This window comes from Stegodyphus dumicola, chromosome 6, assembly GCF_044657685.1.
Source record: "Stegodyphus dumicola isolate Sdum_Otavi_A_Nest chromosome 6, ASM4465768v1".
NCBI lineage: Eukaryota > Metazoa > Arthropoda > Arachnida > Araneae > Eresidae > Stegodyphus > Stegodyphus dumicola.
This window is the reverse complement of record NC_140773.1, coordinates 91,170,047-91,184,361: the sequence shown is the minus strand read 5'-3', so window position 1 is coordinate 91,184,361 and position 14,315 is coordinate 91,170,047. Positions and strand designations below refer to the sequence as shown.

At 35.2% G+C, this 14,315-nt stretch overlaps 1 protein-coding gene across 1 annotated transcript in view; it reads right to left on the bottom strand.

Moving 5' to 3' along the window:
• Positions 1-14,315, bottom strand: part of LOC118202627 (uncharacterized) — a 393,249-nt gene that overhangs the window by 378,076 nt on the left and 858 nt on the right. The gene's annotated exons all lie outside the window — the stretch shown is intronic.

The window sequence follows — 14,315 nt, the reverse complement described above, 5'->3', positions numbered from 1 at the left end:
TTTCAAGCATCATTTTCTTCACAACATTATTCAGAAGCTGCTGGGGTAATTTATCCCAATCCTCTGTCAGTGCTCGGATGAAGGTGTCCTTGTATGTTGGAAGGTCTTGGAAATTGTTTCAGACAAATGGAATGTATAGCAAACGTCACGAGGGAGGTCGTGTTAGCAATATGACGCCTGCAGAAGATAGGTTCACAGTGCTAACGACAAAAGAGAACCGGCGCAGCACAGCTACTGAGGTAGCAAATCAATTACTTGCTGCTACTGGCACGTGAATCTCTTGAAAAACTGTAGCCAGACCTTTGCATAAAGCAGAACTAGAAGTCCGCCGTCCTGCTATGCGCATTTTGTTGTCTAGACGTCATCATTCCGCACATTTGCAATGGTATCGTCAGCATCACAATTGGAGGGAAGACGACTGGGTTTATGCTCTATTCTCAGACGAGAGTAGGTTCAGTCTGTCATCAAATTATAGATGCCAGTTGATCTGGCGTGAGAGTGGAACTGCATATAGTCGGGCAAACATACAGAAAACTACATATAGTGTCATGGTATGGGCTAGGATCCTGATCAACGGCCGTACGTCGCTCTATGTACTTCGAACTATGACTATGACTGGCCATCGATACATAATGATGTTCTACTGCCTCTTGTTCGCATGTTCCATGGTGTTGTCAGTGATCAGTTTGTTTTTATGGACGACAGTGCAAAATTCCATCGAACAGTCGCTGTCCATGAGTGTCTAGAGAAGGAAGATATTCAACGCCTCATATGGCTAGCACGTTCTCCATATCTGAATCCCACTGATATTGTTTGGGATGCTTTGGCGATGAGTCTTCCTAGTCGGCAGTGCCCTCTAATATACAAAGACACCTTCATCCGGGCACTGACAAAGGAATGGGATAAATTACACCAACTGGATAATGTTATACAAAGCACGGCATGACACGTGAAATCCTGTTTTCCATCCTTGGTAGACAAATCCTGTAATGACATCTTCCGCCAGAATACTTGCGAAACGATAACTGCATTTTTTGCCTTTTCGGTATTCAGCACAAAATCGCCATTTCGTCCCTTGAACACTTCTCAGAGCCTTCTGGATTTCAAAGCAGAATAAATTATATTTATTATAAATTATCTTTGTTAAGTCCTAGTATTCTGGCATTATTTTATTTCACTTGGCATCCATCCACACTTACTTTTCTACGCGCTATATAGCCGTACGTCGTCATTTAAGTATGTATGAAATATAGCTTGAAAAATTTGGTAAATGTCTTTGTAACTTTTTCTATGTAGTTTTCGTTTAAAAGATATTTTCTCACAAATCACAACAATAAAAAACAATTACATTTAAAGGCTTCTTGATCCTGACTGCTATGAACCCATATCTTACTCATCATGATGAGCTTCGTCAGAAAATCTTTCCTTTTATGGAGCATGTTTGCAAAATCGGAATAAGCTTTCTTAGGCGTTTAATGCTCCGCTTCCATTTTGGTAAACAAATTTCTTAACTTAGTAATGTATTTAAATTAATTGTCAAAAATATTTTCCGCAAACGTCATTGGTATAGTAGGTTCTTGTAAGAATTTATCGCCAGCATTTATTCTCGAAATAATTTTATCTCAACTGTTAATAAAATGAACTGCAAATTGTCAATTTTATTTGCTATTTCTCATGATTCCACTTGTACAGAAAATTTTAGATTCATCTATAATAGATATAGTAGGATATAATATAGATATTCATAACAGATATATCAAGTTAAACTTTTTTTTTTTTTTTTTTTTTTTTGATTCAACTGAACTCAGAGCCATTTGCCTTAACCTCATTAGCTGAACAAGATATTTAGTAGTAGACATTTTATTTTGCTGTAAAAGAATTATTCTTTGCGTACAGCGTTTTTCTAAAATCTTGCACTTAAGGTCTTTGAATTCCAGTTTAGCTTTTAGTTGTTGGATTGTTTCCATTACATCTTCTTCTCTTTCTCTTCCTATATCATCTACATATAATATTACATATGTAAATTTTCCATTGATTTTTTGAAAAATAAGCATGGGTCTGCTTTATTTTGTTTAAATGACATGTTTAGAAGTATTTATTTATTTATTTATTTATTTTTTCAGTTTTCAAATTCCAAGCTCTAGATTGATTTCATCAGCTTGAAAACTTTATTTCCATTTCTAACTTTTGAGTATCCTTCAGGTTCAGTCATGTAAATTTCTTCTTCTGGTTCTCCATGAAGGAAAGCTGTTTTGACATCAATATGTCTGAGTTGTGTACTTTATTACAAAGGTATCATCATAATCAGATCCAGACTTCTCGCTAAATCCTTCTGCGACTAATCTGGCTTTGCATCTCTCAATTTTCCTTTCTGCATTGAGCTTGGTTTTGAAAGACCATTTCCAAACCAAGTTTGGCCATTTTCAAGTTGACCATTTCAAAACCACGGTTTTCTTCCTTTTGATAAATCAACTAATTTCTAAGTGCTGTTTTCTTCTAGTGAATTAATTTCTTCTCGAACAGCCATCAGCCATTTTCTCTTTTCACTGTCTTCCGAAGTTTTAATTTCGTTCCAGGTTTTGGGTTTGGGACAGACTGGATATTTCGCATGATATCCGTAGCTATCAGGAGGTTTACCTTTTGTGATTCTGTTCGATCTTTTGAATTCTAAACTTGTAAAGTCATTAGGTTAATTGAAAGCAGAAAAGAGTAAAAATATGCAACCGCCATCGCTGGGAATCGAACCACGGACCTCTGGAATACCGGCCCAGCGTGCTACCGTTACACCACGAAGGCACGCTAGGGAAGTGGGGAAAATACCTTATATACTCCCCTTTTTAAAGGGCGACTAGGGTTTTAGGGGACCTAGTCGCCAAATCCTGGGTGCGGAGAATCATCATCTACAACCCTTTTAATTCGGCTGCCACTTTTAGAGTCATTAGGTTAACGGACCTCTGGAATACCGGCCCAGCGTGCTACTGTTACACCACGAAGCCACGCTAGGGTATGTGGGAGAAATACCTTATAAAGTTTTTTTTCGGGTTCTGATATTTCTTCCTTTTCGGGCTTTTCAATTTTTATTTCTTCCTGTTCTGAGCTTCCTTTCTTAGGATTTTCTTTAACATGGTTTAAAGAGACGCTTACAGGCTCGTTGGTTCCAGTGTCTTCAATGAATCGTACAGATCGATTTATTATGATTTTGTCTAAAGGAATTAAAATTCTGTAGCCTTTACTTCTGCTGTCGTAGCCGACGAGTATTCCTTCTATAGCAGTATCATCCAGTTTACCCTTTTTAGATTTATGTATGTAAGCAAACGCCTTGCACCTGCATGTCCTCAGATGAGAGAGGTTGGGTTTCTCCTTATAATTCCTATGGTGTTTTCGCCTATAGGTGTTTCCCATACCCATAGATGTTTCCTAAAGGGTTTTGCAAGCATACGATTCTGTAGATAATTGGCGGTCAGCACTGCTTCTGCGAGGTTAACCTGAATTGGCCAAAAGACTTCTTGTCATTTCTAATTAAAGACCTATTTTTGAGTTTACTGACTCCATTTTATGTTGGACAATGCACAGTGAGCTGGTGATTAATACTTTTATAAGATATTCTTCAAGTTCTTTACTTCTGTATTCACCACGGTTATCACTTCTTAGTGTTTTTACTTTCCTTCCGAATTTATTGTTTGTAAGAGCGACAAATTGTTTTAGTTTAGAAATTACTTCATTTTTCCTTTTCATTAGGTACATCATTGTAAACCTACTTGTAATCAACAATAAAAGTTACGAAGAATAGTAACCACTGACAGACGGTGTTTGTATTGATCTGAGACACGAATTCTTTTTCCTTTGCGATGTGTAGTTAAAAATTTTGTGTCTATAAATAAGTCATTGATTTGCGAAACCAAAAAACAAAAATGTCCTTTTATAGGACACCACTCGATAGTTCTGATGAAAAGGACTACCGAAGCGAGCGTTCGTCCAAAACGAACAAGACCTATCCACTGAAGAAAGAGGATTTCATCCTTATGGCCAAAGAAAAGAAAAGTAAAGCGAAAAAGGCGAAAACTATGTCAGATACGGAAAGCGAACAACCAAGTAAGAAGAAAGATGTTAAACCTGGTAAGGAAAAAAGAGACATTCAAACACTGAATGGAGAAGCTACTGATGAACAGACACCAGAAGATTTATCAATGGGAAATGATGAGGACATCCCAAATTTCAAGTCATGTTCTGAAGAAGAAATCCGGGACCAGATTGCGAAATTTGGATTTGACGTAATTTGCAATTACTTTCATAAAAGATCTAAGGGTGAGATGGATGTAGAGATATTCACTAAAAAATTTTATCCAGGGCAGATAACTGAAAGAGGAACAGACAGCAGGGAACAAGAATGGATTTCTCCTAAGAAAACCGCGAAAGTATCAGAAAACGAAGCTCCAATGGAAGTTACGACGGAAAATCGATTTGAGCAGCTAAGTGAAGTAGAAGGTATGGAAGAAGAAGGTGTTGGTGTTGGTGTATTTAATTATGGCAAAGCACACGAGGGCTATCTGCCTAAAGGGAGGGATGCCTTTCGTGGAGGACTTTCTAAGGGAAACTGGCTCGTATACACGTTACACATGGGGAAAACCACGAAAACGCCCATGCAGCCAGCCCGTTCGCGGGATTCGAACCTCAGACCGAACTACCAGTGTTCAGCGCCTTTACCGCTCGGCCGCTGGGAAGAAGAAGGAGGAGCCGAAAAAGAGGAAACTCCACCCCCAATAGTTTTCCAGCAAAGCGAAGTGGATTGGCCTAAAATTCATGAAATCCTCATCAATACCTGCAGTGAAAAATTCGAAGCCGATATGAAAATGAAACTACTATATGTTAATTTAAAGTCAGTAGACGATTACAGAAAAGCAACTCTGGTTTTGCAGAAAAGAAATATACCATTTCATACTTTCCAGTTACTCAGCGAAAAACCTATTAAGGTTGTTCTTAAAGGTCTCCCATCCACGATGAAGGAAGAAATAATCCAGGCAGATCTGGAGAGAAGGAAATTCCTGATAAGTAAAGTCAAGCAGTTTTCCAGACGAAGAGGAGACGCTATTGAGAAACTTCCGATTTTCCTGTTGGAGCTGAAGAAAACGAAGGAAGGACGTGCAATTCATGGACTCAACAATATGTTAAGTGTTAATGTCAAGATCGAGAAGTTTGCCCCGAAAAAACGCGTAATTCAATGCTATAGATGTCAAGAATATGGACATTCGCAACATCTTTGCTCAAATCCTGAGCGATGCTGCAAGTGTGGACAGCACCATAGAAGTAAAGAATGCCCTCTAAAGCAAGAAGAAAAACCTAAGTGCATCTTCTGCTCACTACCGCATGTAAGTTCATACAGGGGTTGCCCCGTGTACAAGAAGCGATATGAAGCAAAGAAGCAGCAGGCGAAGCCAGCAGCTAAGATCCCTACGCCGGCAGATTTTCCGAAATTCATCGAAACAGAGGAAGACAGCAGTAGACCCCAGATGAAACCTCTCTACAGTGATAGAGTAAAGAAAAAATTGGAAAACCCACTCACAGAGTACAAGGATATCATAAACTGAATCCAAGATCCTAAAATCAAAAAATTTCTGAACACTATGGTTGAGCACGTTGAGAAGATCCGCGCTGCAAAAACCACGGCTGAGAAGTTTACTGCCGTGTTCAAAGCAGCCATGACACTGATGAGATTTGCTGAAAGTGAAGAGTAATCACCAGCTTAGAAGCATTTGAGGGAATTTCACTATGTTTACGATTTCTTTTCGCTTTTTCAACACACAGGTTCCCCTGTTTACAGCAGCAGAGCTCTGGGTCAGTACTTGGGTGGGTGACCACCCACGTGACTGGCCTCGACGTATCATCTTTCTTTAACTAGTGAAGATACATCACAGCGTGTACGGCGGCCAGATGCTTGAACCCTCCTTCTCCAAAGTCTACTTGACCAACTCACGTGCATTAGCACATGTTCCTGCTTCACCTTTGTCGGTGCGGTGTAAATCACCTTAATTTTTAATTCTTCCCAACGCCTTAGGGCATATCTCCAACAGAGACGGTTAAAGTAGCAGAGGTTACTAAATGCCGCCTAACCATTCACTCGATTTCGATTGTACTGATCCTAAAATATCAGTGTGAATGAGTTCAAGCGATTTAGATGCTCTGAATTTCGATTCTTTGGGATACGGAAAATCAGCTAGTTTACATTTTATACACTGAATGCATTTTGTATCATCTTTTCAATTATCCAGCTTGATTCCTTCAACGAGTTCTTTGTTTACAAGTTGTTTAATTGCGTCGTCGTTTCTGTGACCAAGGTTTCTATGCCAGATCTGAACAGTTTTCATTTTTGCAATGAAATGCTACGTGAACTGATGGTTAATTATTCCTGTCGATTAGTTTAATTTGGTAAAGATTTTTAGTTGCATGACATTCTAGAATAATCTGATCTCCTTTCACGATAATACATTTATTTCCTTCAAACAGAAGTGAAAGTCTGTAAAGATCATGACTTGTAAAGATCGTGACTTGTAAAGATCATGACTTGTAGAGACCGTGACTTGTAAAGATCGTGACTTGTAAAGATCATGACTTATAGAGACCGTGACTTGTAAAGATCGTGACTTAAAGAGAACGTGAAATATAAATAATAGAATAAGAACTTGCATTTTACGGTGTGGCTACAAAAAAGAGGATTCGGAAGATTTTTATATATTTTTGTTTAGAGAGTTTAAGATTTTGAGTTTTTTTTAATAGTTGTAAGAGTTTTGAACTGTAGTAGTTAAGAGTTTAAAATTTTGATAGTTAAGAGCTGCAGTATTTATTTTTTGGTTCTGTTTAAAAATTCATGTAAAAGTATTTTGTTCATTCTGAAAATTTAGCTTTGTTCTTCCTACAAGGTTGAATATATATTATATTGAAATAAGGAAAGGATTTTTAGTGGCGCAGTCGGCAGGATCGGGGTTTCCCCGCATATAATTAGGAACCAAAATAACTCAGGTGAGAGCTCAATTTACCTTATAAACGTAAAATAATTAATTAAAATTATGAAAAGTTAATTATTGTTTCCGTCATGGAATCTTAGTTTATTTACTTGTCAAAGTAATGAATACGCCAGTGTTCAAATGTAATTTCGTTTGACTCGCCAGAGTAGGTGAACAACACATTAAGTATTGATTCTACTGACTGATTTTCATGCCGAATAAAATTAAATTCATTGTAAATTATATTTAAATAGAAAAAGAAAAGAGAAAAAAAATTGCTTTTCATAAAACTAAGAGTCTATTGACTGAATAAAATCGAGACATGGCTTTTATGGGACGTGGGAAAAAAAAGGATTTGCTGGCTTTAGCTGCTGAATTAGAAATTCAAGTAGATCCAAGTATGAAAATCGTGGTGATAAAAAATGAAATAATTCAAAGTGATACATATGATGAAGCATTTGCTAAAGAAGTGTTTTAACGATTATTGAAGAGAGGAAAAGAAGAGGAACAGCGAAGAAAGGAGAAAGAAGAGATTGAGGAACAGAGAAGAAAGGAGAAAGAAGAGATTGAGGAACAGCGAAGGAAAGAAGAATTAGAAGCACAGCAGAAAAGAGAGCAAATGGAGTTTGAATTGAGGAAACTCGAAATTGAATCTCGTGTTCGACTAACACAAACTCCACCAACAAATGAAAATGGACATCATAATTTTGATTTAATTAAGCTTATTCCCAAATTCAATTTAAGACACGATGATATTGTGATTTATTTATCCCTATTTGAAAGACAAGCTAAAAAGACAAAGATTGATCCTAAAGATTGGGTTTCATGTTTATTGACTTTAATGCCATCTGAAATCATTCAATTAATTGGTAGGGAATCTGAAGAAAATTTTGAAGATTATGAGTACATTAAGGCCATTTTATTGAAGAGATTTAAATTAAATCCTGAAAGCTTTAGAAAAAAAATTGTGATGCACCAAAAGAGCGCTGAAAAATCATGGAGAGATTTTTGCTACGAAATTACAAGTTATTTTGAAGAATGGATCAATGGTCTTGAAATCACAAATTTTGCCGCGTTAAAAGACTTGATTATTACTGACCAAATTAAGAAAAGAGTACCCTATGAAGTAAGAGACCATCTGCTTGACGACTGGGCGAAGTTCGTTTCTCCAACCAAATTAGCTGATAAACTTGACGAATATGACAGTGTTCGTAATATCTCAAAACGGACTGGTGGTAATCCATCAGCAGACAGAACTAATAAAAAATGGCAACCTCGTTCTCCACTTCCAGAAAGAGCTTTCAGAAATAAATCTCTGTCCGCTGAAAACACGCCAAGAGTGTACCCATCCCGTAAGAGTGACGAACCACAAAAGCCTAGTTTCAAACTAACTTGCTATAATTGTGGAAAAGAAGGTCATACATCTAAGTTATGTACCAAAAATCGGATACCAAGAAGTGCTTCTGCAACAGCACAAAACAACTTAATACAAACACAAGCACCCCTTGCAGAAAAAGAAAAACCAGAAGTGTTAACTGCCAAGATCTCTATTCCTGTCTCAAAATCAGTAGACGTGTCTAGAAACATAGATGAATTAAAACTTGTCAAAGTTAAATGTGGAGATAGTATTCTAAATGGAATTGTAGACACGGGAGCACAAATTTCAGTAGTCCGTGAGAAATTGGTTGACAACATACCTTGCGAAGGAGAAAGTAAAATAGAGATATCTTCTGCTTTTGGTGAAAACGAAATTACTCCACTAAAGATTTTCCAGATGAATATTGACGATGATTTTCACGGTAGAGTGTCCATTACGTGTGCTGTTTCAAAAAAGCTAGTTACCGACTTGCTATTGAGTTCTTCAGCTTATGAAACACTCTGTGGAAATATCGAAATGTGGAACTGTGATCTTCATTGGGATACATCCCCTTTAGAGTACAAAGAGATAGATGATAAACCCTATCTCCAGTATATACCTAAACCAGTTGAAGACAATACTACAAATTTGGCTGTTGTTAATCAGATTTCCCAAGAAAACATAGACTCTCTGAAAACAACGAACAGAGTAAGACTAGAATTCAAGACACATCAAGAACAAGACGAAACTCTGAAAAAATGCTTTGAATGGGCAAATAAAAATCAAAATTCATATATTTTCGACGACGGCATATTACTTCATTCCGAATATATCTGTGGTGAAAACATTAAGCAAGTTGTGTTACCTTTAGAAAAAAGAAGGGAAGTCCTAAGAATGGCACATGAAATCCCTCTTGCCCACCACCTCGGTGTGAAAAAGACGATTCAACGAATCAAGTACTCGTTCTTTTGGCCTACTATTAAGCAAGATGTTAAAAAATTCTGTAAAAGTTGTAAAGAACTGCCCTTTACAGAAATAGAGAAAACAGAAATGATAGAAGATAAAATTGTTGAACAGGAAGCACAGAAGGAAGAAATTATAACTGAAGAAACTAAGAGGGTAGAAACAGAAGATGAACTCAAAGAGGAAAAGTTAATTGACAGCAAAATAACAGATGTAGAAATTATTCCACCTGAAAGTAAAAACGAATTTATGGGTGAGACTGAAATCCCAGTTGAAAAAGAAACTGTCAATGAAAGTGAAACTCAAGTGAAGCCAGTAAGCAAAACAGAAAATACAGATGATGCTGAAACTGCAGCTGAAAAGAAATAATTGCAGATGACAATAAAATTCAAGTAAATCTTGATGGTGAGAACATAGAAGAGAAAGAATATATTGTTGAAATTGGAAACGAGAAGGAAAAAGTAGATGATAAAAAGAATGAATAATCCATAAGGAAAGTGTGAAAGCTGACTTAGTAACTGAAAATGAAAATTTAAATCACACAGAAGCTGCAGATCTTGAGACTGAAAATAAACTTGCAGATAACAGTGAACTATTACAATTTACTGAAAAAGAAATTCTGGATGATAATAGAAACAAAAAGTACAATAAGGACAACATAGATACTGTTGAACTGGGAGATGAAAAAGAAAGTGTGGATTATACAACAAAAGTTGAAATTGAAAAGGAAAATGTCATCCACAATGAAACTGAAAACCACAGAAACCTTTCAAGTTCAAGGGTGAAAACATGGAAGATTGAACAGAAAGTTATTCAGATGACAGCGAAAAACTGGAAGACGAGAAAGAAACGGAACAAACTGCTGAATTAATAGAAGAGCCCGAGCCCGAGGTAGACGATCTACAATGTTGATGAAGAATTATTAGAAAAAGCAGAAGAAAAAATTGCTGAGATATTTTTTTCTTTATAGGACTTTCACGAAGCACAGAAATCCCATATTTGAAGAAATTGATAAAGCTGAAACAATTGATGAATGGTATGAGCTACTCGATAAAGCCATTGGAAAGATAGAAGAGAAGAAAGATGACAAGGAACAACAGCTACTAGGATTGCCTACTATAGGTGAGAATGTTAATGAAGATAAGCCATTTACAAAAGAAATGCCCATAGCATTTTTCAGCACGAAAGTAACGCCCTGTCAACAACGATGGTCAACCTTCGAACGAGAAGCAGTTTGTGTTATCGAAGCCTTGAAAAAATTTGACACATGGATTTTCGGTGCCAAAGTGCAGATTGTGCCTGATCACAATCCCCTCACCTACTTGATCCAAAGCGCCCCTCATGGTGCTAAATTGTCTCGTTGGGCCTTAGCGTTACAACGGTATAACATGACTGTGACATACCGCAAAGGAAGTTCACATGGGAATGCTGATGCTTTGTCAAGGTTAGCTGTTAACTCTTTCTCTCTCAATGAGCTCTGAGCAGCATTGTCTCTACGGTGACGAATGTGCTTCTTGTGGGGGGACTTGTAAAGATCGTGACTTGTAAAGATCATGACTTGTAAAGATCGTGACTTGTAAAGATCATGACTTGTAGAGACCGTGACTTGTAAAGATCGTGACTTGTAAAGATCATGACTTATAGAGACCGTCGACTTGTAAAGATCATGACTTGTAAAGATCGTGACTTAAAGAGAACGTGAAATATAAATAATAGGATAAGAACTTGCATTTTACGGTGTGGCAACAAAAAAAGAGGATTCGGAAGATTTTTATATATTTTTGTTTAGAGAGTTTAAGATTTTGAGTTTTTTTTAATAGTTGTAAGAGTTTTGAACTGTAGTAGTTAAGAGTTTAAAATTTTGATAGTTAAGAGCTGCAGTATTTATTTCTTGGTTCTGTTTAAAAATTCAAATAAAAGTATTTTGTTCATTCTGAAAATTTAGCTTTGTTCTTCCTACAAGGTTCAATATATATTATATTGAAATAAGGAAAGGATTTTTACTAAGTCCCTTTTCTGTTGTTTTCTTAAATTGAAATTAAATTTGTTTGTAATCGAAGATATTATAAAACTTCAGATAAAAGAAACAGATCCTATCCCCGTAGATTATGACTTTGTCCATTAGCAATTATGAAGGCTGAAGGATTTATGGGTTCAAACTCCGCGATATATTTCTTAGCAAGTGGTTACTTGCATCGCTACAAAAAACAAAACTCCTTGCTGAATGATGCACGATGTTGTTACTCGACAGAGCGTCGGCACGCATCTTCTGGATTCGATTTCTGATGTTTTATTTTTTGTTTCTTCTTGAATCACAAGGTTATACGCATTCTTTGCTTGGCGTATTTTAGAATCCGCGTATGTTTTCTTCGAGTTTTGGCGGATATTTTTTTTTTTTCGATTTTAGATAACACTAATCTGAAATGATTATTTTTGTGACAGTATGAGGAAAACTTTTCTCTCTTTGTTTTGTTTTGAAATGAGGCTTGAGGAATGCCTTTGAATCTAATAACTTATTTTCAGCTCTCTTCTAAATACATCGGTTAATTTTCCTTTATGAATTCTGGGATTCGTTCTGTTTTCACTCTCGCTTCAAGAGCAGTTATCAGTGAATCGTAAGAACTAAGCACTGAAACAAAGCAAAAGTGCTGAAAAACGTCCATCCTTTATGTCCTCGCCTATTGGCTTTAATAGGCGAGGACATAAAGGATTGTTGGAAGAAGTGTTCAGTAGATAAAAAGAAAAGAAACATGTCTTTACTTCGTGAAGACAAAATGGCGGCGGGAAAAAAAAATAGAGGGTTGCTGTAGGAGAATTGGTCGCCAAATTTTCGCCCAAAAAAACGCCAAGTTACCATAATGTAAAGATCAACGAAAACTTTTTCTTTCTCAATATAATTCCGAATGGCAATTCAGAATCTCTTAATTTGTTTGCTCGACGATCTACATGATTAACCTCTATCAAATAATTTTTCAGGCGAAAAATGTTGCCCGGGACGGCGCGCCTCTTCTACCTATTCCACTGATAATGATCGACTTTGAAAACCATTTTAAGGCAGGAAGTAATTCGGAACTGTTAACAAATGTTCCTCACAGTTCATAAGCTACGGAATATTGCCCAGCCAAAAATGAACAAACCAGTATATCATAAAAATAGTATATGTGGATTGATAACTCTTAAGATACTTATAATTGAAGACCTAGTTTCAAATACTAATCCATATTCATGATAGGCTTTCCCATCATGATTATGGATAATAATTAAAAGTTATTGTATTTCGACTTTAAAAGTATGAGCATTACACAAGAAATTTTCGTAAGATGTCATTAACATATCACTAATAGAAAAGCTACCAACTGTCTTAATAAGTAATAAACAATAGCAATGGCTTTATTTATCCAGATATAGATTATTTATTAAAGCCACTAGATATATTATATTGGACTTATGTATGACAGAAATGGTTGAAGTTCAAACGAGCAGAGTAAATAGTAGAATATGCTTGCAATGAAAATTTTTAGTACCAATTTCAAATTTTCCAAGTCTTGCTTTTAAGAAATCTAAGAAAAAGAAAAAGAACTCTCTGTCTTTCACAAAATCATAAAAACAGAAGCTCAAATTTTATATCACTGCAAACAAAAAAATTTAGTTAGCCAGTAGTATCTTATACAAATCTTATTGAAAGATGAATTAAAATTTACCGAAGAAAAATAATAAAATAAAGCAATTTGATAAAAGTAATAAAACAAAAGATTGATTTTCAGTTAACTTCAAATTCGGGCATAATACTTTACATTCATTTTATGACAGTGCACAACTCGTAAAAAAATAATAAAAATACTCTGCAAGGGGAATAAAACATATTACCCTTTCTTTAACAATTTTTTTTAAATGTAAGTTAAGTATACAGAAACAGCTATAAGAAAACAGCTTGCCCAAATTTATGACAACTTTACTGAGCTGAAATGAATAATATTTTAAAAGAAATTTGATGAAATTTTTAAATAAAATTTGTATCATTTCATCACGTTTTGAGTTACACATTAACCCTAAAAATACAGATTTTTAAATAAATAATGTGCAAAATGCATTTTTGCCATACATGGCAGACTGAAAATTTATATGGTGTTTCCTGCATAAATTAAAAGCTAAAAATGTACTAAATTTCCTTCAGAAAACAGAATTTTAGTTTCAAGCTCTTTAATACTGATAAATTATATATTTAAAAAAAATTATACGAAATTCCAATAGTATAATTTGTAAAAAAAAAAAAAAAAAAAAAAACTCCCGAGAGTCAGATTTCAGAAACAACTGAACAAGTTCATATGATCATCAAACATTCTTATATGCAACATCCTTCCTGCAGTAAAATGAATGACTTATTATACTGATATGTGAAATTATTATTCTGTAAATTTCCTGTTGTACTACTATTGGTTATTATACTACTTCATATCTTTGTAAATACTATATTCAGCAATTAAAATGGAAGATATATAGCCTCAAAAATATATTCATATCTATTTTGCACGACACTTTAAAAAAAATGTAATATTGAAGACTTGTTAAGAAGAATTTATAATTTCTTGTTAAGAAGAATTTATAAACATCAATACTGAAGACTTTCCTACTGTAATAGCTACTTGAATAGAAATTAAACGAAAAAGCAAGATTTCAGTGTTTCTTTTTAATAATTTGGAAAATTTAATCTTTGCTTAGAGGGATCAGACTATATTTTGAAATGAATAAAACACACACAGGTTTTTACATATCTGTTTTTTGTATAAAATATCATTTCTAACATAAAAAAGGATACAAATGTTTCTCATTTGTCTTGTGAATTTCATAAAATGATACTTTTCTGTTATCAGGACCAGATTTAGTAAAACATACATAGTATATGCAAGTAGATATGTACATATGTAAGTATGCACACAAGCACATATTTACACACACATACATACATTTATAAATCCAGTCATGATAATAGAAAAGTA